Source organism: Nasonia vitripennis, chromosome 2 (assembly GCF_009193385.2).
Source record: "Nasonia vitripennis strain AsymCx chromosome 2, Nvit_psr_1.1, whole genome shotgun sequence".
Lineage (NCBI taxonomy): Eukaryota > Metazoa > Arthropoda > Insecta > Hymenoptera > Pteromalidae > Nasonia > Nasonia vitripennis.
The window spans coordinates 24,254,242-24,279,953 of NC_045758.1; the positions used below are offsets into that span (position 1 = coordinate 24,254,242).

Sequence of the window (25,712 nt, forward strand, 5' to 3'; positions counted from 1 at the left end):
CCGTCGTCCAGAAGACCTAAACAGATGCATCTCAAGCCGACGCCACTACTATCTCACTCCTATGCAGTCCCCTGGTGGTCCTACAGCTCACATTGACGTTTCCATAGCTCGTTCTATCCCGCGTCTGGACGACTTGCGTTCTAGTTAAGTTTGTTAACCGAGTGGCAGCCTCTGCAGTCACACGTACGAACGCAGAGAGCTCGAGTACATATAGCGCGTACAGACAGCTCCATGCAGCTGAGCGTCGTGTCCGAAACTAGGAGTCTCTTCGACCTAACTACGCTAGGATTATTTGATAGCGAGAAGTTTAGTTGGCGACAGTGGTTGCGCGCGCCAGGGTCTGGGGTTAGCGCGCGTGGGACTTTCGCGAGCTTCTCTCGCGGAATGCGAAATTCGTCACGGTCGGTCTGCGACGCGCCAGCGCACGTCTCGACTGATCGGTATGGCCAAACTAACTAATTGTTGCCGCGATACACGCCGAGCCGGACGTGAGCAGCGTCGTGCCGATGTCTTGTTGTTTTAAGGCTGAGTTCGTAGACGAGAACTGTATACACATATAGCAGAATAAGCGAGGCTTTTGACAAGAAGGATTATGGAGTTTCGAAATGACTTGGAGTAGCTTTCGAAGGTTTACCGAGATATGGATATATAGTTTCGGACTTATTATTCTTGCAATGCGAAATGAATATACGTTTACGTCGTACAAAATCAATGTTCAATATCAATAATCGAAAATTACGCGTATAATTTATGAGAGTAGATTGTATTAATAGTTTCCATTAAATATTTATGAAATTTTCATAATCGATGCTGGATTTCCAGAACAGCTTAAATAACTAAGTAAAATGTACGCAATTATGGCAGATCTGTTTCCATGAGAATAGTCAATCCGTTTCTCTCACTAGCGACAGCGTCACTGGATCTACATGAATAATGAAGTAGGATATACTTATGCAAGTCTCTAAAGCTGTGTAAAAAATGTATCTTTTTTCCAATGGACGTGGCACAAGTATACTGGGATCACCTCGTTAAATCCAATCCGATGGAAAGCTCGCCGTGCATGAGATTAGCACGATAGCATCAGCGGCGCCAGCAGCAGCTTCTGGTACACATTTTCGCGTTAATATCCTCGTCGTCGTGTAATAAGGCTCTTGATGCGCACTTCGCTGACAACGTACAGAGCCTTTGACATTTTTCAGATGAGTTTGTCGCAGTGACGAGCGATGTGCAAGTGGAAGCGTGTGAGAGAGACAGAGAAAGAGAGAGAGAGAGAGAGAGAGAGAGAGAGAGAGAGAGAAGCAGTGATATAGAGATACCTGTGATCTTCGGATCAGTGGCTCGGAAAGGTGCCAGTTCAGGTCAACGCGGGGTGCGGGTTCGGTGGATGGCGACGGATCTGTTCCTTCGTGAGCGTGCGGATGTTTACATCTGCCCTCAACACTTTCGCGCCCCATTTATGCCCCCTTGCGATGCGTCCCTCTTCGCTTTTCTCGCTGGAGTGCCTCGATACTTCTGTGCAGATGCTTAGCCGTGGAGAGTGGATTGTATTAATAGGTCATGCGAAATCCGTCGAAATATCGCAGCCTGAAAAATGAAAGTGTGCTTGCTTGTCAGCTATTTCAGCGTGATGCGGAGTGGAATGAAAAAGCTATAGAATGATATTTCTGAAGATGATTGACGGCTGATGGAGTGGGCTTCGCTAGATTGATGTGTTCGCTAGAAATAATTCCGTTAGTTTTTCAAATTGCGGTGTGATGTTCGAGGTGCTGTGGAAAGATAATAAAACGTTTTCACCACAATGTTTTCAATTACACAAAAATTTCTAAAAAAGAATTTGAATTTCAGCGAGAAAAACACCGCAAAAACCAGGACAACTCACAGGAGCGCGACTCTAGCGCAAACCCAAAATACATTTCGAATATCCTTTCAGCGCTCACGAAGCACTCAGTGGTGGCCTTCGTCAGGCGGCAGCATTAGCTCGTCTCACGTTCTAGACTCAGCGTATAGTGGCTCGCTCGCTCGAATAAGAAATTGACACGAGCGTATACTGGGGGGAGCGAGCGTGAAAAGGCTTTGCATAGCCAGCGGCGCGCAATTAACTAGCCTGCAGGTGCTCCCACTCCCTAGCAATATACTCGCTTCTAAAAAAGACTTGGAAAAATCCCGAAGCCGAGGCAAAAGCTGCTGCTACCGTGGGTGCTAATGATACACGCGCGATTACTGCCGACCGGAGCTTATTACCATCGAGCAATTTTTCCTGGCATCGCCTTCACGAGCAGCGCACTGTGTATCCGCGCGTAGAGAAGAAAAAGGCAAGCGAGGGAAAAATACACAATTTATCTCCGGGCGCGAGTGCAAGCGAGCAGGGCAAAGGCTGCAATTGTTGCGATTCGAGCGGCTTACTTAAAGCTCCGTGCGTTTCTTGCACCCTATTCTTAAAGGCCGCGAGCATGAAAACATTCGAGAGTGAAAGGGAAAGGAAGAGCGAAGTAGAGAGCGATGATGCAGCGCGGGAAGGTAAAATTTCAATTACCTTAATAACCACCGGAGAAGACTGAAAAAGCTTGAAGCATTATACGGCGAAATAAAAGAACTGCCGCGGAGATAAGCCTCTCCGTAACTAAGAAACTTTTTCCCAGAAGAGAACGCGCGCGCAGCCCTATTCCGCCACTCTCTCTTTCGCCTGGTGTGTCTTTCTCTCTTTCTCGCTTTCTTTCTCTCAAAAGTCCGCGATATACTCGTGTGTTATATCTATATACAGGGAGAAGAGAGGGCGGACAAGATATGAAATGCACAAGTCAAATAAAAAGGGCAATCTCATATCTCCGAATTCCGGAGATTCCGCGCTCGCCCGGCGCGCGTACGAGAGAGAGAGAGAGAGAGAGAGAGAGAGAGAGAGAGAGAGAGAGAGAGAGAGAGAAAGAGAGTGCGATTTACTGTTCACCCGGCGAACATTTTTCGGAAATACACGAGGAGGTATAAGGCACCTTCTCTCCTTTTTTCACGGCTATTTGAGAGGAGAATTTTCGACAGGTATATGTTTCAGAGTCTCCGTCTTCTTTTAATGCGGTCGCGTAGCTGGCATTTTGTCGAGAGGACAAAAGAGATTTTTGGTTGTTCGTTGTATTTTGTGGTAGTTGTACATCAACATACTATTCGCAACCAAGCAAACGAAGCTCGTTACAAAGTTACCAGCCCGTGTTTTTATCGATGGAAACAAGCTTGCATAACCAGCAGAAATATTCGAAATAATAATCCTAAAAGCAATTACGCCGAAGGCAGTACAAACACACATAAGTTTGTATTCCCGACGCTGAAAAGATTCGCGAGCAATTTGATTTTACGCGCGCGACGACTTCTTCGAGAGCTCGTCGGTATCTATTCTCGATAAGAATTTCAGGTTGGGCATAAAACCGAACGAGAGTTTTGAGTGGTTATATTTTCGCGAAATAGGATCCTTTTACGGCGCTTCGATATAGAGACTGAAAAAGAGAGCCTCGATTCATGACTATATTTCGAGCACCTCTTTCTCTCTCCCGCATCTACATACGTTGCGTCCCACACACGTTCAAAAAACAACGTTGTTTTTACCCCTAAAAAAGAATCTCCGTTTTCCCTCGCAAAAGTCAGCTTTGCATGAAAATCCCGTACCGCAGAGACACAGTCGGAGGAAAACAGATCGCTCAATTATAATTCTCGGCCGCGCGTTCGGCAAAGAATCCAGATTCCTGCTCGTATATAAAGTTGAATCGGGTGAACTGCAGAGAAAAATTTACACACGCGATCGATGTATACATGCGCGGCGCATCGGTGAGTTTCGACGCGCCATATTCGGTTGCTGATATTCGCCACGCCGCTTGCGGAGAATCATCGAGTGGGTTCGCGAGTTTATTTATTTTCGCGTTGCCCGATGTGTATGAAAGACACGAGCGAGGGCGATATTTGAAATCAAAAGAGCGGAAAATTCGCCGGCAATTCTCCGCAAGCGTAATACACTAGTCAACGTATGTATGCGTGTACGTCCAGCGAAAATAAACATTTCAACGCGCGCTTATCGCAACTCGGTATAACCTACTTTGTATCGTGAATAAAAGTGTCATCGTATTTATTTATGAGTCTTTTATCGAAGTCAATGCGCCCCGTTCAACGACTGATCGATGCATGGAGTATCGTTGAAAAATAGAGACGATATCCACACATTATGTGTTAGATTCTTGACCGTAAACTAACACAAATTTTTCCAAAATAAAGAAACTCGCACCCTAAAATTTAATTCAATCTCACGACCTCGTATTCCACCAACTCATCCCTCAGCCAGCTACGCACATTTATCCTCGCGTCCAGGCATCGTTCATCCCATCCTTATGGACTGCTTTTACGAGGCACGCGTATCAATCGTTTTTATATTCACGAATCCCACGCGCTCTCTCGTCGCGCATATGCTATGAGCTTATATGTTCACGAGAGTAGAGAAACCACATTTGTGTAAGCTTCGAGGCTCGAGATACGCGGGAATTGCGCGGGACGACGCGAGGCTCGCACGTCGACGGTCGGTTCTGGAGTGAGAAGCGTATACCTAGACTCGCGCGTGTGTGTAAAATGCGCGAAAGATGGTTGGGGGAGGATTAAGGGAAAATTTACTCGTCGGGATTTTCAGATTAGTTTGTAATCGTCTTTTGCTTAATCGGTGGTAAGTGGATATAGCGCGTGGCAGCGGTAAAAGTGAGGAAGGAACTTATGTGTGGTTTAATTTATTTTCACTTTGCGAAATAAGGTTTCTTTGTTTGAGCAATTGTATAATATCGTGTACGGTGCACGATGAGTTATTCATTGCATAAAAATATTTCGTCGGCTTCGCGCGTTCTAATTAAAACGATGATGAGTTTCAATTTGCCTTTAGCTGATCTTGTATCGAGTAATTGTTTTAATCAATAAATCCATACGGAGTCCGATCCCGATTTATAATTGGCCGCGCTGCGTTTTATTCATTTTGTGCGTTGATTGAATATAAGATTATTAAATAAATCACTTTTTATGAAACTGCCTCATTAGCTGCCAAAAATAAAACAAGGCGAGGATAAAAGGAAATTGGAACGAACAAAACTATGCTATCGTCGACAAGTGATGTAACGCGGACATAGATAGGCTTAAATGGATCGATAGTCTTGCCTCAATCCTCATGTACTGGCGAAGGCTTCATTCTCTCTTCATCTCCCTTTGCTCTTCTTCTTCTTTCTTCGTTCTCTGTCGCCAAGAAAGCGGCGATATCGGGAAGGTATTCGTGGTATTCAGAAAATTTTCCGATATTCGCGGAGGTCATCGAGCAGCAGGGAAACTCGATCGCGCGGAGCGCTGGCACTTATGAAAACATTATGAACGCGCATTATTCCCTGATCCAATAGCCGTGAGACGCTTTCGGGATAAGTCTTATTTGCCAAGTTTTAGGCGACGCATTTCCATTCGTGCGCGCGCGACGTTATTGCCTGCTTGTTTTTTCTCTCTTTTCTTTTTTATTATTCGCCGGTGAGCTATCTGGAAATTCGGGACATTCTGTTATCGGAAAGGGATGAACTATATTGATCTTGGTTCAAAATAATTTCTTCGTTTTACTTTATGTCTACGTAATTATATCAGATAGGAGTTGTGAATCTTTGGAAGTATATTTCTTAAAGTTGATTCATTAATAAAATAGATTGTGCGTGCATACGTATTTTGAATTTAACGGTAAATATTTGATATTTTCTGTCGAATCTGATGGGAACAGTTTAATTGTCAGTAAAATATAGTGAGCCAATATCGCAGACTCTTTTTTTTTGAGCAGTAAATTTGTTGGCCGACTGCCATCGATAAGCGGATTAAGTACGAGAGAGATCACACAGCAGAAATATATATGGACTAACGGATGAAGATACGCGCATTGTGTTTAGAAATAAAAAAAATATTTTGATACGATGCCTGACCTGAATACTAGTGACTGTTTTATTAATCGTTCTCAGTTATTTTAATTTTCATACGTTTTTAAATTATCCAAATAGTAGATTTCGATAATTATGAAAATAATTATTATATGGATATGGATTTTGAGTTGCAATCAGGCAAACATCTGACCTTTCAAAGCATGGTTGTCTCTTTGTAACGAGGGGAACAAACCCAACGTCTGCCCAATGTAAGTGACTCGTCTATATCAAAGAGACAAAGTAAACAGCAAGTAGCGTAATTGGAGTGTAATAATCTCTTGTACTTGAATAATATATAATATAATATTATAAAGTAGACTACTACCCCAGTCTTCTTTCCAGTTGTCAAGCTGTCGTTGCTCACTGTCTAGTCCTCCTTCTACCGTTGTTTCTCCTCTTTCAAATCTTTTGGCCTATGCGCTTCCAAAGGCACATTGTTTTTCTTTCGGCAGCGACTCAAAAAGCGTACGTTAGCGTCACCCCTACGAGCTTTAAAACAGCTTTGGCAACTTTTTCGCGCACTTCGCTTTTGTGATTCACAAAGAACTATACTAACGGGTAGAGTCTGGCATTTTTCACGTATTTGTCTGTCACTGGAAGAGAAACAGCATCTAAATAGTACGCCTTTGACGCATTTTGCGCTTTCGCTTCACAGGAAGTGAGTTGATGGGACGGAAACGTTTATAAGTTGTACAACTGAAACTACCGTAAATCGAGCGGAAAAATAATAGTGTTTATATTTAACATACGTTTTTGCATGTCAATAATGACATCGACTTCAATGCAATTTCCACATTTTCTCCTGAAAGAGAAAAAAACCTATGGGTAAAATGGAGCGCTGACATTTGTAAATCACGTATCGAATGCTCGAAGCCGCTCGGATATACGCACTCCCTGTGCTAAATAAAGACATTCAACACACAAGTATCCCCGTAATCCGGTAAATGTATAGAAGGCATACACAGCATTCCTACGGTTTTCGAATACCAGCTCAGCGTCACCACTATACGACCACACGGGTTCTCCGTGAAAACCGATTTATTTCTTCCATTCGAGCGTGTTACTAGACTTTGGTATCGACGTATCGACGTCCTGTCATTCGACTCCGCCTTCGCGGAGTCCGGCGTGCAAAACGAATATTGCCGCGGAGTGTGTGGGTATACATAGCCGCAACGAAAAAAAGCGCTCGGAAAACGAGAGAAAATGCCCCGAAGAGATGAGAGCGCGCGCGAGAGCAAGGCAGAAAAAGTACGTTACCGGAGTACTCTCTCGAAATCCACACATCGCAAATAGAAGCGGACTGTACGCGTGAAACTGCGGGACTTTTAGAGGTTTGCTCATATTGGATCACAACGTTAAATCGGGTTAACGACCCGCTGACGACGACGACGACGAGAGTCTTAAGTCGCGCGGAGGCTTGGGCCGTTAAACTCTTCGCGAAACTCAAGCGAGATTCATGGCTGGGATTTGTGGCGGTGCGAGACTGGACTGAAGTACAGCCGTACTGCGACTGCTGTAGCTAATGTTTGCGGGGCCAAATATCGTAATGAAAACAATTGAGAGTTTCCTGATCGGCAAAGTAAATTTGGGTATTGATGGAGGGACTACTTGTGACAAATGATTCGATGGCTTGGGGACGGATAACTTATGAATTTGGATGTTCAAAAGTGCATAAAGTGTATGTGTTGAATTTTCATAAAAACAACAATTTAATAATGTCTAAATCGTCAATCGATTTAAACTTAAACCTTGATTATTGTTAACTCAGTCGTCACAAATGAGAAAACCTAGACAAACGCCGAGCTAAAAAAATCCGTGCTAAAAAATAAAATCTGTCTGCATCAGCTATTCGAGTCTTGCAGTGAATAACCAAGGCAATTAAAATGTAGCCTTCACCCTCGAATCAATCAACATATAATGCTGACTCGTGCCACGTCAGGCATCAGAGATCTCAGCGCGTCGCGTTCAACGCTACTGACAATATAGGTCAGCTGCTCCCAATACACATAAGTAAATCTCGATCAGCGGGCCACACGCAAAGCCTGCGAAGCGAGAGCTGAGCCGAGCGCATCTCCCTTTGTGGCTTGCGGCATCGACACGTTGACGCGCTCATACCGAGCAGCAGCTCTGCACCTATGCGGAGTACGATTGAAAGGATGGAGATCGGCATTTTTGATTCTTATCTCGTGCTGTATGTCTCGCTAAACTTTTTTTCTCAATTGAAGTGTGATAATAACACGAATTGAAATGTTATCGTAGCATAAATATTTTTTTCCAATAATTTCAAGTTGATAGCGAACATAGAGATAAGTGCCAAAGTAACAGCGCCTGAATAGAGACAAATAATACAATTCCGCAATTAATTAAAATTGTTATATTATAGTTCGTTATCGATAGAACGTATATTCTTACCCGAATGACCGAAGGCCAGTTCCAAACAAAGATGTTCCATCCGAGAGGTCCCAGCGCGGGTATACTTCCGTCCCCTCGTGGGATTCATCGCGAGAGCGAATATCAGCGGCGAACTCCAGCATATACGGATATGGAGCTAGCTCTGCGTTTGCGCGCCAGACAGGAGACATACATTTGCGTAGCCTTGACAGATTGCGTATCCCTCTCAAGGGGCCAGGCAAGCACGATCATCATGAGCAGCCAGACAATCGTCGTCTAGGATGCAGCCGGTAACGAGGCCAGACGCGGCTGCACGTATCGATCTTGTTGGTAGCCACTCGTGCGCGCGCGAGGCCGCGAGCGTCTTCCAAACATCGACTATATCTATACCTTGTCTGTATACCTGCTGCGCTCTCTCTCTCTCTCTCTCTCTCTCTCTCTCTCTCGCGACGCATCGATTGACGCAGGTGCGCAAGATATGTATGCGCTTGGCCAATACCTGCGATTTGTCTGTTTGCCGAGGGTTTGTACCGCTGTTTGCAAGCTGCTTAAGGTTTTTGTTTCGATTATTAACTGCTAAGAAGATTATATACGAGAAATATTTCGAATTCAACCTTAATCCCAAAATTTTTCTTCGTTCTAGGGATTATTATACGCTATGGATGGTATTTTCTGCTGTGAAAAGTGGTATTTGAAATTTTTGTGCACTCCATTAAGTCGAGTTGTGTAATTTTCATTTGTTTATTCGTTAATTATCAAATAAACATCAAATGGACGGAAATTACTTTAATCCTTCTTCATTATTCGTCATTTCACGGACATAAATTCATAATAAGTTTTTGATGCAACTTCTACTGTTATAAAGCTTCATCCGCAGTACAGTAAGCAATACTATATAAACGTCAAGTTACTCGAACTTTGAATCAAGCTGCGCGCAATCAAAGTCATCTTCTTGAAAATTGATTCGGTAGCGTCTCTTGCACTTTGATCGAATTTCGCGCTTCGCCAGTATCGACACAAACTCGAAGAGGAGCCGTTACTGTGTACCTGCGCCAGTAGCCCGTTTTGCATTACGTTTCCGCTCAGCAAGATCATCTCTCCGTGGACAGCGTGGCGTATAGCGACAAATGAAATTTCTTGCCTCGATGCTTTCCCTTCTCCTTCTGCAAAACGGATGCCACGTAGCGCGCAGCGTTGATTCGCAGCAAGAAACTAGGTTCTCTGGGAAGAGGTTAGTCGGCTACGTGATGGATGACCTTGCAACACCCTAATTATCAACGGCGATTAGTGCTTGGTTTTTGGTACACGTTTTGTGTGAGAAAAAGTGAGAGTGGAAGGTTACGTGGAAAGAAGGAGTATGGAGTCTTTAGTTAAAGCAGAGCAGTGCTGGTGTCCATTAAGGGTCATGTACAGGATTAGGATGCTTAAGAGCAATAAAAAATATGCAATGGTCAAAATACTGAAGATTACTGGTTGGGAATACTATTAATAAGCCATTTAACTCCTACGTGCAGTTGTTAATAAACTATATGTTTCTATAGTATCAAATCATTTGACAGATGTGACAGCTTTATGAGTCTATTCGCATATAACGTCGATGAAGAGTTCCCGTATAGTCGATATCCAACGAGTGAACAAGCTTTTGCTCTATAACACAGCTGCATAGTATCAACGTACCTAACTGAATGAATTCCGTGTAGGTTTTATCGCTGATAAACAGGTCATCACGGGCGCAAATGAAGAATTTCATAAACTTTTTAGGTAACCTTACAGAAAGCGTCGGCATATGAGAGTCGTAAAATTCACTTTTACGAACAGCCGTATGTGTCAGCGATTTTAGCGTGCCCCTGCCATCATAAAATCTCCATATATACGAAAAGCCTCTAACGAATTTTATCGGCCCTCGTGCTTCATCGATCGTCGCCGGAGCATCGCTCGCGTACATGGCCCACCTACAGGGTTATTAAAAAATCCAACGGCTTCAGAATGTGCCATCGTATACCTTGGCATAATGCGCACAGCGAGAGAGAAAAGCAATATTAGTTAAATCTACTTATTTTATCCGCGCATACCTCTCGTTCGTATTACCAGTCTTCGCACGTGCGCGTATTATCAGCATCGACGCAAATTGAGAATTGTCCCGGGTAAATTAATCGAAATTTCATCCCGAAAATGCAGCTCATTGCAAAGCTGTCCTCGCCCTGCACTTTGTAAAATTCACAGGCTTTGAAGCGCGGCGCTCATCGCTCATTAACTCGAGCTCGTTAATTGCATCTCAAACGTGCAGCAAATCCGGCGAGCACACCTGCTTGAGATGCTAACGCTATGCAAAATGGATGGTAGAGAGAGCGAGAGAGAGAGAGAGAGAGAGAGAGAGAGAGAGAGAGAGAGAGGAGGGAGGATGTGGGCCGCATAGTTCCTGCAATTAACGATTCAAATATAGAAACAGACGGCTCTCTGGCCGCACTCGCACGCACGCGCCCACACTGCAGCGCAGCCCTCGCAGCACGCACGAAGGAAGCGATCATCATCGTGCACAGAGAGAGAGAGAGAGAGAGAGAGAGAGAGAGAGAGAGAGAGAGAGAGAGAGAGAGAGAGAGAGAGAGAGAGAGAGAGAGAGAGAGAGAGACAAGCACCGGTCATTACAGGGGGATATGAGCGTATGTTCTCGCTCTCTCTGCCTCTCATCGAGCGCTAGATTGGGAATTCCTAGGACGTGCCTTACGTGCGCCGGACAAGAGCCAACGCGCGACGTAAATTACACGCCCGCTAGCGCCATACGCGCACGCAGCCGTATGCTGCAGCTCTATTGCATGCCTTGTCGTCATCGATGCTATCGACGTCAAGGCTCAATGAGTTGCCACTGAACGATAGTGCTTCCTTGTTTGCGAGATATGCCTAGAGTGGCTCCGAACGCGTCAACCTCTCGCTCTCTCTAGACAAGAGGCCTCCGGATGGAATAGCTGCCAGATTTAATCTCGTCGAGACGCACGCGAGCAGCCCCCGCTGCTGCATTTGAGTTTAAAATTGCTTTCCGATGATTCTACATAATTTTGAACGGCCGCCCGTATATCGACTTTCGTCCTGGCAAGGTGGTGGGAATTATACCCGGGAAGATGGATTTTCTCGCATGGCTGCGCTTGACTTTGCGCAGTTGTTGGTGAATTATGGCTTCTCTCTACCACTGCGCGTAATTATCAACGCAGTGTCAGTACGTTGGGAACGTTTAATGCACACGATTTTGCGATGTTACATTGTACGAGGCGATACTGTTTGTACAACTTTTTGGGTAAGAGAAAGCCATTGAAGTTAATTCGTTTTAAATACAGCCCGTTCTCATCGAGATAGAAACTTTACACTGGTGACCTACATAAGGCATCTGGTTGAAATCGGATACGCCATTCAAATTGCACTAACTTTGTATCGACCTCTTGGCAAAAGCTCATTCATTAAAATTTTCCAAGTATGATGTTTTAACTCGCGATCGTACCATGTACGGACGTACATTTTCCCTTCGAGCGAAAAAATACGCATATTGTGTGACGAAAGTAATTTTATTACAGGACTCCACGGGGCTGGATATCGATCGGCAATAATTCTCTCGATGCTGTCGCACGACCTGGCCGCCTACAAGTATCGACGTCGATCACCTCGCGTGCAAGCTCTGCATCACCGATGAAGGACGAGGATGAAAGCACGGCATCGAATTTTTTGATTTAATGACACCGGTGTCGCCAGTGTTGCTGGCTACGAGCTCGATCTCGGTAAGTGCGAACGGATCCTTTTATTCATATTCGCGCCACCGAAACGCATTTTTTCCTACTCGCGATCGTCGATTATAGGTATTTTCATTAACGTGAAACCATAAACAAAGAATAGGGGAATGATTTCGGGGCGCTGACAGTGACGTATGCGCGTGTCACGAGGCTCGTGCGTTTTATAAATGATCTTGCGGGTCTAAGGGGGCTGTAATATGTATAGTTACTGACAACACGTACGCGATTTCATCTGATGATCGATATTGGTGATATTGTTATCTGTATCTGAAAAAATAGAAGGAATCACCATTACGAAACGTGATTGTTACAACAGAAGTAGCAGTGCCCAGCTACGGTACTTACTTTTTCTTTTTAAAAAGAACTTAGAAAGCAGATTTAAAAAAATGACTCTAAAAGAAAAAACAAATAATAAAATAGTACATGTAGATCGAACAGTACGTAGGTCATTTATAGACTACAGCATTAACTATAAACTAGTGGTGGATCTCGTAGTGGCTTAAAATGGACAGTTAGTTGATTAATTGATGCCGCTGCAGTTGTAAATGGCTATTCCGACATATGGAAATGTAACGGGGACCATATACACACACCTTATGTCTCGGCTTTATGACCCATCGCTTCCACTACAGTGATGTGTATCAAAGCTTGCATTGATATACATAGCCTCGCTCGATTTAAATAATACTGTATTTTCATCAATTAAAACGTTTCAAACAAATAAGTTTTATTATTTTTATAAATTTAAGCACAGTGCATTGAATCCTTGAATCCATGAATTGTCAACGATTTCGCCGATCTTACCTGTACTTGAAAATTCAGTTTCGCTCCTTCTCGACTCATAACATTTATTATGCGAGCGCGAAGAAAGACGCAGGAAACTGTGTAATTCAGAGGCATCTTAAAGTCAACTCCACCCAGAGAGAAGAAAAATCCATCCAACTTCGCTCTCTCTCTCTCTCTCTCTCTCTCTCTCTCTCTCTCTCGCTCTCCCACCCTTTCGCTACGCTGCTTGCGACCCGCTACATTAAGCATACGAAATTTAATTAAAACTTTAGGACTAACCCGTTCGCGTTATTCTTTTTGTCGCTCTCGATGCTAAGGCGGGAAATCATCGTAGATGTATTCATCGTAAGATGAGCGAAGACGGCTGGCTAAAGGAAAATGAAAAACAATGCCGGCCTGGCCCGAGTAAATAATTGAAAAGGGGGAAAAATTGCTTTCAGCGCAAAGTTCGCGCAGGTGTGACGACGCTGCGCTCTTGTTATAGTCGAAAGCAGATACATATACTTGGAACAATGGCCTGGCGTTGTCGTGCAGCTTAGTGGATGAAAAATTCCGAATTCATGTAAAATATGAAAATAGTACTATGCACTAATTGCATTGAGAGTGATAATATCATAATACACCTGTCATAAAACGAGACTACATAAAGTTTATTTTTTATTTTTAATGCTAACGCGAGTGAGTCATGAGCGTATCGTGCAATTTCGACGGAAAATTTATATTGGCGTCGCATGACAAACCGTGCGTTCCGTTCATTATAAAACAATCGCAGTTGTCAATCCGAAATATTGCGCTGGAATTGACCGCGTTTGGCCTCGCCGATCCGTTAACCGCTGTCTAATAAACGCGGATATCACAAAATCATTTTATGATATACCTGACAACGAGGTCCGATGATTTGCAGATTTAATTCATTTTAAATAATACAACATTTCATTCATTACGCCCATCAGAAACTAAAATCAATCAATCGCACATTACGCTAATCGTGCATAGAATGCGTACACAGTATTGATCAGCTCGAACAAGGCTGCATATTTTACGAGCACGAACGAGCATCAAATGAATGATTACGCTGAGAATGCCAAGCGCGAAACTTTTAGCCAACCTCGTTGTGTTGAGCAGTCCACTGAAGCACACTACCTCAACATAAACACAAGCGCTCGTTGTATACACGGACTCGGGTGCGCAAAGCAGATGAATTCAGATGATTATTACGGGCAGTTAAGGTCGTAAAATGCTGGCTGATGGCACACTCACGAGTCGAATTATCGGAAGAATATCAAGAGCAATTTGCAATATTCCACTGACGCGGCAGCTTCTTACTCCGAAGATCGCGAAATACTGGAGGAAAAGGAGAAGTGGAAAAACGGAGGAAAGGCTCTTCTCGGATCGCAAGTGTGTGTGAGAGAGAGCCTCGCGATAACATAATTAAGTCCGTTTTATTCAGAGGCTCAGCAGGTGCTCGGCTAATGTGAATGTATCGCTGAGTCCACGGGGATTAACTTCTCAAACTTTCCCACGGGTTCGCAGTGGCCTCACGAGCGAATTTTAATTAAACCATAATCAAGCCGGAAGATAGAAAATTAATTGAATGGGCGTGGATGGCGGGAGGCAAAGTGGAAGTAAGCGAACGGCGGTCGGGAAAAAAAATTCTCGAAACCTCTGGATCTGCTTTACGAGGCGAGAATTTACGCTTTCGAATAAATTATCGGATTATAGACGCTTCTTGAGCAAAGGTTTCGGATTAAATTGTTACCGGATCTAAGTAATTCAGATAGGTTTATCTCGATCGAAGGAAGTAGTTTAAAACATTACTTTCATACCAAATGCTACTGGAAGAAGATGCTAACTAGATGTCTTACATGCTCCCAATTGCAGCTGAGACGCGGTTGAACTGGAATACTGCGGATTCCTAACCATAGGGAATATCAAGATTCTCGGCTCTGTGCCGCCGTAATTGCCTGCTTCTGGGAAGGAGACGAAATTGCATTGGAAAAGGCAGCCGATCTTAGGCGACTGCAGGATAATGGCCTGGAACTTGCATGTCTGCATTTTTCCGGTGTACTTTAGATTTTCGATGTACGAAATAATTCATGACCGAGTGACTTTGGATGAAATTTTCAAAATGAAAATTATTACAGATGTTTGATTTTAACTATTGGTGTCATGCCATCTTCTGCCTCCGTTTTGGTTCAGGTTTTAAAGTCTATTTTTTTATTTAACAAGTATGTGTTTATGGATTTAGGTTAAAATGTGACCCGAATTTCACACGCATGTGTGTAAAAAGTATTATTAAAAAAAATATGTTTGTTCAAATCGAATATGTTTGAATATGATTATAAAATGTGTGATCTATGTATACTGACTTACACAAATATTACGTAAAAATCGAGTATGAAAAAAAACCAATCAGCTTTTTCCCAATCGTGGGCTCCTTCTCGGCGTGCATCGCCTTCTCCAACCGCTTCGTCCTGGTGATCGTCTTCCTAGAAAACACTTCGTAGAGTCTGTCGATCTTTTCGATGAACTCGTCCCTCCACATCTTCATATCCTTGATGTTCAACGATACCTTGACTCGTTCTCTGTTCTCGAAGGAAGGAACTGTCCTGGAAACTGTCGCCTTTGGCATCCTCCATCGCGTAGACCTGCACGTCTGTTTTGAAAAATTAGAGCTTTGTTGTGGGCTTTCAGAATACTGCACGTCAGATCCACGAGTGACTTCAGGAAAAAGTAGCTTTTCATACCGAACTTGATGCACACCACCGAGACAGGATATATTTATGGAATTCACTGAGAAGAATCACTAGAAGACAGTAAAAAAAAGGTTACTGTCCACCATAGACATAAGAGAGATAGACTGCGTGTGTAGGCTAGCAAAAGTGGCACCCAGTGAGAGAAAGACAGAATCCATTATATCCCATATACTAAGCATCGGATAGAAGGTATGGTGTCTTTGTCTTACACACAGGTCAATGGGGGCCACTTTTAGTAACCTTCACACGCAGTCTATCTCTCTTATGTCTATGATGTCCACGTAAGACGACGCATTAATCATTAAGTATATCATTAATATACTATATATTTAAACAATATTTTATCTATTGGAACTATAAATTTAGTTGGAAAAAGCTACATGCCAAAGAATTGGCAGCGGTTTTTTTTTATCATCGATACAATCTTTCATATAAGCAAAATTCATACCATAAAAACAAGATTCTACCATTCGGTTAAAGTAATAAAAAATTTTATTACGCGAATGTTTCTACGCCGTGAAAGCTGTAACTTTAGCTGCAAAAATTTGATACTTTTTACTGTCCATAAATTATTCTACTTCTGAAGTTGCGATAGATAGATGCATATCTAAAGTTTGCTGTCGAAATAAATAAAGTCATCTGGCATATGGCGAAGCCAATCGCATATTAACGGACTAATGATTTCGAAAACTAATCTGAAACTTTGTTTCATCGATATTCTCACTACAATCTAGCTTGCGCCTCTTCGGTTTAAAATCATACTAGTAATTTGCCACAAATCAATTAATAGATCGTGCTACTACTATAAGAATTTGAGAGTGATTCTTAGCGAATGCAAAAGCCTGATTAAACCAATAGTAAACTAGCGATTTTTCCTTGCATCAATTTAAATACAGGTAAATTTTTTGTTCATCTTCGAAAAGCCAACCATGAGAAGGTCTCGAAAGAGCCTCTTTGAGCCATTAATTTTTGCACCCTGATACCGAATTTCTACGAATGCATTATGTAGCTCGGCCTTGTAAAGTGCCGAGGCTCGTAAAACCACGCGCTCTCTCGCAAGTGGATGATCGGAACGCATTAGCGTATCGGGCGTCGCGTCCCCGGACAATATAATCGGGGTAATGCATTTGCTGGCACGCCGCTAGCGTTTTCTCTCTCTCTCTCTCTATCTCTATCTCTATCTCTCTCCCGTATACCAATGGCAAATGGATTTGGAGGTCGTGGGCGTGGGGTAATTGGCGACGATAGCTGCGCACTGCAACTTTCGCAAAAATATCCCCCCCCCCCTCTGGCGATTTTAAACCGTTTCGCGATTCTTCTGCTTCTTGTGCATTGATGAGCAAGCAGGCTAGTCCAGGGTATGGGAGTGGAAGATGTTTGTATTGGATTATTGATCTTCGTAATTGATGGTTAACGTCAGGCGGCACAGTCTGTATAGCTCGATGGGTTCGATCGTAGCTTCATACGACGGAAGCGTGTGAGTAATTGGCGTCATAATTCCGATCTTCGTATAAGCATGAGCTATACTATACCGCTGGCGATAACGATTGAATTGAAACTTCTAGCGCAAGTGCACTTTCGCGGGATTCGCGTGGAAAGCCCATTTTCCAGAACTTTTCCCTCTCGCGTTCGTGTTTCAAATGGACCACGATGTTTTCGTGCTTATTCGATATTAACATTTATATTTTACAGGCAATGGAATGAAATGTCTTTAAATTAAAGCTTCTTACTAAGCAGCGTGTAGAATCAATCTAAACCATAAAATACCCAAAATTGAGGATTCAAATTCTTGATCATAGCGCCCTCTATATGCATTCGTATAAACCCATTCACAGCGCGCGCAAATCAAGCTTGACTTTATTCGACGTTCTAAAAAGTAGCAAGATTAAAGCATGCCCAACTTCTTACCGAGAAATTCGCAAGTACGAAAAAGTGAAGAAGCGCAGCAGCGTGAAGGACGGGATTATCGCCGATAAAACATCCACGGGCGCGCTCGGAACATCTGGCGACTTTACGACTCGAGTTTCTATTTATGCAACAAGGCTCTCTCTCTCTCTCTCTCTCTCTCTCGGCATACTCCTTCTCCTTTTTTGCATTTACATCGCTGACTTAATCGTTTCCTAAATCAAATATCGCAATATGCGCCGCGCGCACTGCTCACTTCGGACTGAAAGTACCCTTTCAACATTTCTCTCATCCTCTTACTTACTCACAGGCTCTTCAGACTTTCGAGCTAGAGCCCGAAGGACTGCAACGACTCGGCATATAAATTCTTGCATCGATTATCTCGCCGAATGAGAGCTAAGAGAGCGAAGAAGAGCGAAACTTTAAGTTGGCACAACGTCCGCAACATTTAACTCCTGGTAAACGAATTGGGTCTTATTCTTGATTCTTCGTTCGTTTATTGCCTTCAAGCGAAATACGTTACGGAATTGTCCTAGAAACGTATGATTTCGTTACGATGAAAGAGCTTTGGAAATGATAAACTTAATTTTTCGAATATGACTTGCCTTTTACTCGTTCAACTATTGTAAAGATACAGTAAAGAACTTATTATTTCATTAGTCAGTTTGTGGACAGCCGAGAGCAGTTAGTATGAGAATTGGATTTAAATATAGATGTTGTTATAATGTCGCTATAAAAATTTCCTGTATAGGAATTTATTTATTTCAGATATTGGATAGGCATATCAAATGTCGCTTTCTGCGTGTCTATTCTAGTCCCTGTTATGAGTGCTATTGCCTTTTTTTGTACCTCATTTAGAAATAGCATCTCGCTGTCTCATTTTCTCCCGTCTTCTTTCGGTACATTTTGATACAAAGCAAAATACATTGCAAAATACAGAAGCTTTTATCGAAATTGAAGTTTAAATTTTCACATTTACCTAACTTTTTCGCATGGAAACTATTGTGCTGTAATTGAAAGTCCTTACCACGGGTAAGCCACACTGCCATGTTGCTGCTGCATATTGTAAAAATGCACATTTTCTGTATTAAAAGCTTTGTATAAACCCCCATAGTGTACGATTCTAACTTTCTTTGTATGTAAATATTAAAAATCCAGTTTCATCATGGATGTGCATACGTGTGCATTGAAATTTTCAATTATTCATACAGTTTTTCTCATGTTTCGAAATCGATAAAATGCAAATACGATAGAACTCGGCGTAACAAGTATGAGATTTCGTTTTGAAGTGCTAATTTTGATCAAGAAAAAAAAAACACACTACGCTTGGAATGAGAAAATTCAATGAGGAAATCTATAAGTAAACTTATTGATTCAAATCAGGCGAGTTGCGAGTGTGCAGCAACACTTAGCTCGCAGCGAATTTTCCTCTCCTGTGTCTATCGCGAAGCTAGACTGCTATACGGCACTTGGAAGAAACTTAACGTCTCGTCTATAATACGAGTTTGCACTGCACCGCTTATTCTCCCACGTGTGCTTGCTTCGAGAAGCTCTTACTTGACCTCATACATTTTTCCAGCAGCAGTAGCAGCCGCCGCCGCCGACGACGACGACGACGACGTCAGCTGCTTGAGTTAGCAGGGAGCCTGTCTAGCCTTCGCACTTCTACGTGCTTTCTTCCTATAAGAAGATTTCGCAGTGGTGAAAGCAAAACTACTATCCGATGTTATTTAATAGCCCGAGAGAATTTTCTTCTAGTGGAGTTTTATGGTGTTCTTGGGGCACGCGTTTATTTCTTCGTGCGACTGCTTCTCTTTTTCCGAGGTGATGTGCGAGCTTTTGTGCAGAGACGCGAGCTGGCTGATTTCTTATTTCGAATAAGAAAGATGCATTCTTGTGGGTATTAAAAATGGGAATCTTCTGTTAGAGTGACTGAAAGCAATTATAGATATTTTAAATTACGTAAACTGACAGTTGTTCTTAAGAGTGCTCCACTTTTATGCTGGAAGTTTAAATTTTTAGCAGTGCCCCCACGATACACCTCAATAATCATTAATGATTTAAACAAAAACTTAACAGTCGAAAAGTGGGTTTTAGTGAGTTTCAGCACGTGTAGTAGGTATCAAAGATATTACGCAATTAAGTTTCTTAGATAAACGTTTTTATTATAATTTTATTTCGTCGGGTAGATTTTAAGAAGCAGTGACCATTTTATCCATTACAATTTGACTATTTTCGACGGAATACGTCGTTATTATTTAATTTAAATTGCTTAGTTTTTTTTCAAACGTTTCTTAATACTTATTGCAAGTGCTGAAACTCGATTTACGATGATAAAGTTAGTCAATTAATTATAATAAACAAAAAACCGCTGCCATTTCATTGGCACGTAGCTTCCTCCATCTAAATTTATAGTTCCAATAGATAAAATATTATTTAAATATACAATGTTAATGCTTTTTTAAATATTTTCAATCTCGATTATTTTGCTGAAGGAGCAATTAAAAAATAATACAAAATATTGTGGATCTGAATAAGTTGGAATTGAGTACAGGGTAACTACAAAAGAAAAGTTTTATTTATATTTCAATTGTATTATTAATATTTTACTATATGTCAATGTTTGTGATTAATATGTTGCGTCAAATATCTCTTAGACGTAAATTTCGATCACAAATGGTACAAACTGAACCACAAGTAGCAACGTGCTGTTTCATTGATCCACTCCTTATATATTTTTTACACTTTTCGCACCTCATCCTTTTAGAAGAGTGCACATCTTGCTCATGTTTATATAGATTACGCACTTGTTTACCACATGTTCTGCATGTTTGTTTCTCATTGTCATGAAACTTTATGTGACGACTCAAATTGCTTTTTTTCCGCACAATTTTCCGCGAAATTGATGTGTTTCTTATTTCAAAAACCCAACGACTCATTTCCATTCCTCTTTAATTATACAACAAAGATTATAAATAAAAGAGAAATGTATATTTTATTATTTTTCTAATAAGAAAAAAACAAGTGAATGTCTTGAGACTTTATTTTTTTACACCACTTCTTTTAGAACGTTGATTCACCATTTGCATTATTCATACACAGTGTCGTATATCAGAACTCCGAATACCAAATCAATCAAATTATCAGGTTCCAAATCTTGTGGATCTGAAACGGATGAAGTCGTCGAAAAAGTTTAAAATTATAATTCAAAAATTTTAAATGTATTGTTTTAATAAATATACAATATATCTTAATGAAATATAATTTGAATTCAATATATTTCCAAAAAGTATTTTTAGTGCGTTTAAGCAAGCCATCTGCGCAAAGATTGGCAGTACTCATGTACTATATGTCATACTGATGTGTGTATATATATATATATATATATATATATATATCAGTTTGACATAAATTAATACGGAGGGACTTTAACGAAGTGCAACGACACCCCTATAAGAGGAAAAAAAAGTTTTAAGAAAAATCAGTTTTTACATTTTAGCTCTTTACTTGAGAACCGATCGACGAAATCGTTTAAAATTTTAGCAGCAAATAGCTTTTTTATGGTTAATCACCAAATAAAATTTTGAAGCATTTGACTGCATGTAAACTCAAAATTTTACTATTACAAAACTTCCTCTAGGAGGAAGCAAAACATTTTCTCCGTTAGGTGGCGGGTCACTAGAGGTGTGGATCACTCTTAAACTTGCATTTCCAGTTATTGCAGCAATCTGTCGCTTGAACCACTCTCTGCTATTCATATATGCCATACCTCTCTCTCTGGTGAGTACAGTTGACAGCTCTGCTGCTCTATCGTTTTTTGTACTGCTTTTTTGCTGTTTCTTGCCTTCGGGACCTCTTCTGTTGTAGATAGTTGCACGCTCCTTTTTGCAACCTTCACGTCGAAACATAAATCGCCGAAGGCTGCAATTTTTCTGTCATCTTTTCAACTGTAAACTTTCTACACGGCTCCTAACCTGCAAATCTGTTTGGCTTGGCTTGACTTGTTTTCTCACTTGCACGGCGTCTCTTTCTCTCCGCAACCAACATCGTGACGACATCTGCTGCATCGCGTGTGAAAACGCCCGCAAGGCGTTTTCACACTGTTCGAGTAAGTTATCGACGAAAAATGAGTGCAAACGGCGAGAAGAGCGTGGAAGTGCCTTATCATCAATGCAGTAGCTGTAGACAACCTATACAGCACAAAGACCCCAAGAAATGTGAATATTGTGGTCTGTACTACCACGTTAAGTGCCAGAACACCGTCAACGTCAATGCTATCGTGGTGAACGACAAGCAGATTATTGCTTGTCGCTCATGTGCAGACAACAACAACGCCAAGGGTTCCAAAGTGAGGAATAAATCCACCTCTGCTGCAACCTTAGTAAGGGGAGTAACTGCAACAACAGCAGCAGCCGGCGAATAAAAAGACGAAGTCAGCACCACCATCAGCCAACACTTCGCGGAACCCCTCACCAACTCGCTCGGCCGACGTAACAACATCGACACCGTCTCGACGACATCCGCAACACTCAAACGGAATCCCTCAAGACCCAGAACATCGTGTCGGAGAGGATTTCTAAAATTGAGCAGCGTCTGGGCCCGCTGGAGAAGCGACTTAAGGCCCTTGATGAGCTGCCTGCACTCAAGGCTCGCATACACAATGCTGAGTCCACCATCACCGAGCTGCAGGCACAAATCCAAGACCTGTCATCGAGGAGCCCGGCAATGCAGCAGGATAACGGCAGCACTGTGCCCAACACTGCGGAGATTTGTAGTCTACGCAGTGAACTGTCTGAGGTCAAAAGGCGCCAAGAGCAAACCTCGAACAGTGTTGTCGTTGTCACGGGCTTACATCATACCCGTGTAACCTCGCTGCACCTCCTCGCTTTTTCAGTTATGAACGCGCTTGACCCCACGGTCCTAAGAAGAGACGTAGCATACGTCAGGACCATGGGGAGGCTAGATGCAACAAACAACTCCGCCAGGGGTGATGGCAGACTACCACCATTAGCTGTCACCCTCTCATCAAGCGCGCTCGCACGCTCAATTGTTGTCGCTGAAGCCCGTAAGCGCAAGCTACACACCAGCGAGTTGGACGCAACCTTACTGGAGAAGGCAAAAGCCTTGAGCCCTGAACATCATGGGCTCATAAACATTAATGAGCTGCTCCCTTCAGACGTTCATAAGCTACGCTCCAGGGCTAGGCTGGAGGCCAAGAAGAGTCAGGGTTGCCGTACTTTCGTCAGAGAAGGGAGACTCTTTATGCGCTGCAACGATGGATTCCGTCTACCGTTAACATCGTTCAACAATGAAGCTGCTACACACACGCTTTATTCCACCACACACCATCAAGCTCATCTGCCATGTCTTCATCAGGTTCAAAGATATCTCTACCTTCTGTTCGAAGGTCTAAGAGTCTGTCATTTCAATGCGAACTCACTCACGGGTCACATTGAGATGATCAGGCTTTTCTTTATCCACTCGCTCTCTATTCCACGTAATAGCTGTCACTGAGACCTGGCTGAGCGACAAGGTATCATCTATCCCTTCACTGGATGACTACCTGCTGTACAGACGTGACAGAAACAGAAACGGAGGAGGTGGGCCCTCTATATACATAAATCTCTGACGGTTAGTGTTATTTCATCATCTGACGGTGAATGGTCTGGCAAGCCAGGCAAGCCTGAATATCTTTTTTGTGAGGTATCGGCAAAGGGAGTTTCTCCCATCTTCGTGGGGGTTGTGTATCGTCCACCTCATGCTCCTTTCTTCCAAGGCTCTAACTTTATAGACCAGCTAACAACCCACATGCACAACTACTCCACGAAGGTTATAATGGAAGACTTTAATTCCGACCAACTCTCCTCATCTAAAGACGCCAATTTCATCAGGGCCTTCATTGATGAAAACTCCCTTTCGTCTGTTCCCTGTGGTGCCACGCACCACAAACAGGGTTCTGACACCTGGCTTGACTTGACCTGACTGACTACCGTCCGATTTCACTTCTCTGCTTTCTATCCAAGGCCCTGGAGTGGTTGGTGCACAGGCAAGTCTCAGAATACCTTGAATCTGGTCACAGCACTCAGTCTGGCCTAATTAAGCTAACTGATGATAATGGGCTGGGCTGCACAGAACAGGCTAAAACTCAATGTTAACAAAACCAAAGCAATTGTTCTGGGCTCCTCCTACTACATAAATGCACTACCTTCAATAGCTAACACCTATATCAACATTGGGGGTGCACAGGTCAGCTTTGAATCTTCTGTGCGTAATCTGGGATTGGTGCTTGACTTGAAACTCACGTGGAAGGAACACGTTACACAAGTGTGTAAGCATGCTCACTCGCTAATGTACAGGCTTTACTTTTTCAGAAAAAGTACCAATCTCTGATTGCGCAAGCACTTAGTGCAAGCGCTCCTGTTTCCCCTTATAGACTACTGTTCTCTTGTATACTGTCACCTGTCGTAGGAACTCGACTTAAAACTACAGAGGCTCGTGAACACGGGGATTCGGTACATCTATGATGTAAGGAGAAATGAGAACATCTCCCCAAACAGGCGGGAGCTGCAGTGGCTTACCACTGTCGGACGCAGGAAGTATTTCACTGCTTGTTTCTTACGAAAAATGTTTAACACTGCCGTACCACCATACGTACTGACCTACTTCGACTTTCGCGTAGCACTCCGGCCTGTTAGGGGGGAGGTGACACCTCTGGATATCCCTACTTTCGCGACGGAGACGCTGAGAAACACATTTTTATGGAACAACCTGCCACCACACCTCCGTAACACTACATCCATCGCAGTATTCAAGAAACTAGCTAAAGATTACTTTTTCGAACTCGAAAACGCATAAACACATAAACATCGCGTACACAGTCACGCACACGCACACACTTTCTCACTCTCGCTTAACCCATCTTCACCTCAGCATACTTTCACACTACACACCTACTAAAACAAATACCTCAAACTTATTATTTTTGTACTTTTACTACTCTGCTGTACATATTGAATCGTACAACATAATGTACGCAAATAAAATTAATTATTCTAATCTAATCTATTCAATTACGCACTTTCCAATATCTATCCACATTTCACAATTCCACAATCCAATATCCCATTTCAAGCTATACGTATTCCCTCTAATCCAAAAAGTCAGATCTACGATACAAAAAGAAGGAGCGGGTGAAGCAGGAGTAAAACGAAAAGCGGAATGGCCAGGTTATTGGGCACGCGCGCTGTCACATTACGGGCGTGACACGATTAGAAAATCCCGCACAGCAGTAGTGGCGCACGAAAGACGTCACGTAGTCTTGCGCTGCATACAAGCAGCTGAAGCAAGCAACGAGAAAAATCGAGCAAGCGCCGCCGCGCCTCGGTCTTCAGCACCAGAGCGTGACTTAGTCGACTCGAAAACCCCTTTCACGAAACAGAGAGAGAGAGAGAGAGAGAGAGAGGGTGAGCGAAGTAGGAAGGAAAAGCTAAATTCGTTTAGCCGGACAGACTTTCGCTCCTCCAGACAAGCAATGTCGGAAGGTTAAATAGGCGAAATATGCTCTCTAATTGCGTTCTTTTCCTTTTGACAAACGCTGTGATTAAACAGAGATTGATGATAACCTTTTAATTAGACAATTCTTGATACAATTTTGAAATATTGTAGATTGCAATGATTTTCTAAATCAATATTAAATATCAGCATTTCATACATGGTTGATATTTTTACGCTTCCTGCAGACGTTACCAAATCTATTTGTAAAACAACATCCGTATAACATGTAACGAAACTGCACGCGCCGGCTTAATATAAACCCAACAGATTTTCCCGCCTGAAATCTGAATCACGCGCTACGCCGAGTGCCACGAAAACAAAACACCGAGAAAAGCTCTCGGCTGAAGAATAAACATTTACAATTGCATTTGTCACGTACCGGTCGCTAATTGCAATTTTCACCGTGCTCGCGCCCGACGCGCGAGTTAAACTGTTGAGACGGGATGTTGCAGGGACGGCAGGCAATAAAAGCAACGACTGCAGCAGCAGCAGCAGCAACAACAACAACAGCAAAGCTCGTCAGAGTAACGCCATCGGACAATAAGAAAAGAAGATAGTAGAGGGCGTAGTAGGAGCGTAATTAAATT

The 25,712-nt window shown here is 42.7% G+C and overlaps 1 protein-coding gene across 7 annotated transcripts in view; it reads left to right on the forward strand.

Moving 5' to 3' along the window:
* Window positions 1-25,712, forward strand: part of LOC100117285 (obscurin) — a 198,578-nt gene that overhangs the window by 103,266 nt on the left and 69,600 nt on the right. For 6 of the 7 annotated variants that reach the window (XM_031924322.2, XM_031924321.2, XM_031924325.2 and 3 more), the window contains one exon: window positions 11,912-12,112. The exons of the other annotated variant lie outside the window; for it this stretch is intronic. The gene's annotated coding sequence lies outside the window, so the exon portion shown is untranslated. The remainder of the gene's footprint in view (window positions 1-11,911; window positions 12,113-25,712) is intronic. 7 annotated transcript variants of the gene reach the window in all.